This window comes from Rhipicephalus microplus, unplaced genomic scaffold, assembly GCF_043290135.1.
Source record: "Rhipicephalus microplus isolate Deutch F79 unplaced genomic scaffold, USDA_Rmic scaffold_427, whole genome shotgun sequence".
NCBI lineage: Eukaryota > Metazoa > Arthropoda > Arachnida > Ixodida > Ixodidae > Rhipicephalus > Rhipicephalus microplus.
The window spans coordinates 55,001-60,265 of NW_027464991.1; the positions used below are offsets into that span (position 1 = coordinate 55,001).

At 58.6% G+C, this 5,265-nt stretch overlaps 1 non-coding gene across 1 annotated transcript; it reads right to left on the minus strand.

The window, feature by feature from the left end:
• Positions 1 to 1,314: 1,314 nt before the first annotated feature.
• On the minus strand, positions 1,315 to 3,129 carry LOC142794445 (small subunit ribosomal RNA). The gene has a single exon (XR_012892346.1). It is a non-coding gene; the product is annotated as a small subunit ribosomal RNA (ribosomal RNA).
• Positions 3,130 to 5,265: the final 2,136 nt, after the last annotated feature.

Sequence of the window (5,265 nt, forward strand, 5' to 3'; positions counted from 1 at the left end):
ATGCACGGTCCCATCGACAAGCCTCTCCCGTTTTTACCGTGGCGTCGCGGTTCACCACGGCAGGCGGGTCGGTCTCCTCCGCATAAAAAGGGGGACCCCCGCTTTTTGTTCCACGAAATCGCACAAGCTTTTTTCGCATCCACGGTTTGCCACCGCACACCAAAATGCCGATCCGGCTGCCTACTTTAGCCAACAGGTGGAGCCAGGCGCGCCGTACTTGCGCGGCACTTCCCACGTCCACCGAAGTCGGTGCCAAGGACCACTTTCGGCGCCGGAGCCGCGTACGAGCCTACTCGAGGCGGAAGAACGAAGCCAGCAAGGGCCTGGCCGCAAGTGCGTTCAATTGTCGGGACGTCCAAGTCCCTCGTTCTTCCGTGCTTCCTCTTTCGGCAAGTCGTTGCGGCACCTTCCCAAAGCGCGCAGACCCGCTAATCGCGACGAGCGCGACGTGGCCGTGCCGCCTTTCCCTCGGCAGCAAGCAAAACGCCTGGCAACGTCGACGCTCCCCTAACCGCGATCTCGCACCGTGTTTCGTGTGGCGAATTCAAAAGCCGGCCGGCGCTGCTGCAACCATTACGGTCGGTACGCATACGCCGCGGAGGGCGGGACGGTCATCGGAGCGTGCGGTTCCTCCATCGAGTACTGCGCACCTCGGCCGTCGCATCGCCGTGCCATGACCGGCCGCGCGTCAACGCGAACCGGTGCCAGCGAGATCCCTCGCCTGCAAGAACCGACCGGCAGCCTCCGTCACCCGAGGACGCGGAGGCGCTTGCCGCGGACGGCGGGACGGTATGCACTGGTGCACAGCGGACCCGTCACATCGCCAGTTCCTTGACCGACCGCCGACGCTTGTGCCGTTCCTCTCGTACTTGGCAGTCGCCGCGCGATTGTCGGGTCTCGTTCTTGCACGCTCGAACGGTCGGGAGGGCACTCGGCTGGCGTTTCGGGAACGCGCAGCCTCGCCTTCTACCGACGTAACCACGACTCGCCGTTCGCGCTCCGCCGCTCCTGTTTACAGTACTAGGCGGTCCCGCAGCGGTCGGGTCGCGCATTTCGAGCGCTTCGAGCCACGGTGCAGTGGCGGGTCGAAAGCCGACCTATGAGTGCGTTGCGCCGTTTGTACCCGCGTCCGCCACCTGGCCGACCGTCCAAGGTCGCGGTGTTGGCGTCCGCTGGGCGCAACAATTTGTCACGGGGTGCCGCTCCACATTCAGGCAGCCCCGTGGGGAAAAGCCGACCCCGCGTCCAAACGGGGTCAGCGGCAGAAAGTGTCGGGCGCAGACGCAGCTGAGGCGCTCACCCTTCACAATCCGTTAATGATCCTTCCGCAGGTTCACCTACGGAAACCTTGTTACGACTTTTACTTCCTCTAAATGATCAAGTTTGGTCATCTTTCCAACAGACCGGCGCAACCGAAAGGCCGCGCCGGACATCGGTCCGAAGACCTCACTAAATCATTCAATCGGTAGTAGCGACGGGCGGTGTGTACAAAGGGCAGGGACGTAATCAACGCGAGCTTATGACTCGCGCTTACTGGGAATTCCTCGTTCAAGGGGAACAATTGCAAGCCCCTATCCCAATCACGAAAGAAGTTCCACGGGTTACCCAGTCTTTTCAGACAGGGATAAAGACACGCTGCTTCCTTCAGTGTAGCGCGCGTGCGGCCCCGGACATCTAAGGGCATCACAGACCTGTTATTGCTCTGTTTCGTGCGGCTAGGAGCCGCTTGTCCCTCTAAGAAGGTTGTAAGGTGCTGGGAACCCCGCACCTATTTAATAGGCTAGAGTCTCGTTCGTTATCGGAATTAACCAGACAAATCGCTCCACCAACTAAGAACGGCCATGCACCACCATCCACCGAATCAAGAAAGAGCTCTCAATCTGTCAATCCTCCCAGTGTCCGGGCCGGGTAAGTTTTCCCGTGTTGAGTCAAATTAAGCCGCAGGCTCCACTCCTGGTGGTGCCCTTCCGTCAATTCCTTTAAGTTTCAGCTTTGCAACCATACTTCCCCCGGAACCCAAATACTTTGGTTTCCCGGAAGCTGCCCGCCGAGTCATTTGAGTAACTCAGGCGGATCGCTGGTTGGCATCGTTTATGGTCAGAACTAGGGCGGTATCTGATCGCCTTCGAACCTCTGACTTTCGTTCTTGATCAATGAAAACATTCTTGGCAAATGCTTTCGCAGTAGTTCGTCTTGCGACGGTCCAAGAATTTCACCTCTAGCGCCGCAATACGAATGCCCCCGTCCGTCCCTCTTAATCATTACCTCGTATTCCAAAAACCAACAGAACAGAAACGAGGTCTTGTTCTATTATTCCATGCAAGTTTATTCAGGCGACTCGCCTGCGTTGAGCACTCTAATTTTTTCAAAGTAAAAGCACCGGCCATCTCGAGGCACACAATGAAGTGCACCAAGAAAGAACCGGCATGATGTTCAGTCCGAGCCGTCGCATCGGGTAGATGCACTACTCGTCTGGAACTGAGATCCAACTACGAGCTTTTTAACCGCAGCAGCTTTAGTATACGCTATTGGAGCTGGAATTACCGCGGCTGCTGGCACCAGACTTGCCCTCCAATTGATCCTCGTTAAAGGATTTAGAGTGTACTCATTTCAATTACGGGGCCTCAAAAGAGTCCCGTATTGTTATTTTTCGTCACTACCTCCCCGTGCCGGGAGTGGGTAATTTGCGCGCCTGCTGCCTTCCTTGGATGTGGTAGCCGTTTCTCAGGCTCCCTCTCCGGAATCGAACCCTGATTCTCCGTTACCCGTAACAACCATGGTAAGCAAGTAACCTACCATCGAAAGTTGATAAGGCAGACACTTGAAAGAAACGTCGCCGGCTCGTGGCCATGCGATCAGCACAAAGTTATCCAGAGTCACCACACAATACGGGCCGAAACCCGATCGATCTTGGTCTAATAAAAGCACCCGTTACCCAAAGGGCTCCAGGCTCACTGCATGTATTAGCTCTAGAATTGCCACAGTTATCCAAGTAGGAAGAAACGATCTAAGAAACCATAACTGATTTAATGAGCCATTCGCGGTTTCGCCTTATTTCGGCATGTACTTAGACATGCATGGCTTAATCTTTGAGACAAGCATATGATTACTGGCAGGATCAACCAGGTAATCGTTCGACTGCGCGTCCGTCCTCGCCTTCGGCGGGCCGGACGCAGTCTGTGTGCGGCGGAGGCCACCTTCAGGCGCCCCAACACGCTTATTTTGCACTCCGAGATGACGGCGTTCGAGCTCGCTACGGCACAACCTTCCCGAAAGACGAGTGGGAGCCGTGCGGCAAGAAGCACGTTCATGCTCGCTCTTTTTCGTTGCATCGACTCGGTCGCGCCGTGCGGGTTGCCCAAGCCCGCTGCACTGTCGGTGGACCGGCCGGAACTAGCAACGGAGCCGAGACTGCAAAGCCGCCAGACGACGGGTCACGCCCGCGTCTTCGGCGCTTTCGCATCTGAATCGCCCGAGGACGACACGGAACACACCTCGATATCGTGGTAAAACGGCACCGTCCGACAACCAGCCCCTAACGCATCAAGCGGATGAGGCTGCAGACGACTGCCGTGGATTCCCCTGGAGCAGACCCGAGGACACGCTTGACGAGGCCGAAGCCCGCCGCATATCAGACACCCGGTCGCTTTCGCGTACGCCGCTCACGAGAACCCCCACATAATAGCAGCGATAAGTACCCAGACCTCCTTGGGCACTAATACGAGCGTACTCGAGAAAATTTCACCGCGGGTGTGCCCCGAAACGTGTGGCACGTTGAGCGTGCCACAAGTCTACGTCGCTCTCAAACCCGCCGAGGTCGTAGAATTTGCGACCCTACTCACGAAATTCCCACCGAGGATACGGCCGCAAACGTACCGCACCTTGGGTAGGCCACGAGTTTGTGCAACACTACGCTGACGGCACAGCACCGAGGTCGTGCGCGCACGCACGGGAAAATTCCGCCGCGGTTTCTGCCGAAAACGTGAGGCACCACGACTCTCCGCAAGTTCGCGTCGACTGCGAAAGACCGAAGTCGTGAACGACGTGTCCGCTACTCGCCGCCGACACGCTGGACACCAAACGTACAACGACTCGACGGCGTAGTAGAGGCCCACGACGCGGTTTTCCTTAACGACGTCTCGGCGTGGCACCGACAGGTTAGAACGGCCGACCAACGTTCCCTGTCCGCCGTTCGGCTCAGTCGAAGGGCTCGGCGACTTCGGCAACGCTGCGAAGCCGCACGGTGACGCACGCCATGTCCCCATTTTTTTTTTTTTCTTTCTGCGTCTGCCGGGGTGCCCCTATAATAGCAGCGATAAGCACCCAGACCGCCGTGGGTCGCTCGCCCCGGCTGACGTGGTTTTTCGTACTCCTGCGGCGGTCGCCGTCAAGCACGTCCAAATACGCTACTTTCGTGGGCGCATTCACGCTCTTTCGCTTCGCCGGAGTGCCAGCACTCACTCTGCCAAAAACGGCGAACATCCGAGCGGCGGTTCCCACTTTTGCGTCGGCGTCGCAAACCCCGCCCCGGCAGACGAGGTTTGCCGTACTCGTGCGACGGTGGCCGGCGGGCACGTCGAAAGACGCCGATATCGTGCGCGAATTGGCGCACCTTGGCTTCACCGGAGTGCCGCCACTGACTCCTCCAAAAACGGCGAAGATCCGAGCGGCGCTTCCCACTTTCGCATCGGCGTCCCGAACTCCGCCCCGGCTGACGCGGTTTACCGTACTCGTGCGACGGTCGCCGGCGAGCACGTGGAAAGACGCCGATATCGTGCCCGAATCGGCTCCGTTCGGCTTCGCCGGAGTGCCAGCACTGGCTCGGCGAAAGACGACGAACATCCGAGCGACGGTTCTCACTATTGCGTACGCGTCGCAAACCCCGCCCCGGCAGACGCACTTTGCCGTACTCGTGCGACGGTCGCCGGCGAGCACGTAGAAAGACGCCGATATCGTGCCGGAATCGGCCCCGTTTGGCTTCGCCGGAGTGCCAGCACTCACTCGGCCACAAACGGCGAACATCCGAGCGGCGGTTCCCACTTAGCCGTCGGCGTCCCGAACTCCGCCCCGGCAGACGCGGTTGCCGAGCTCGTGCGACTAGCGACCGCGAAGCCGTCTCGCGACGCCGCTTTCGTGCGCGGCTCCCACTGCGACCTGGGTCACCCGAGGTCGACGAGCAAGAAAGAATGTCGAAAAAAAATTTTTTTTTTTTTTGCGTCTGCCGGGGTGCCCCTATAATAGCAGCGATAAGCACCCAGACCGCCA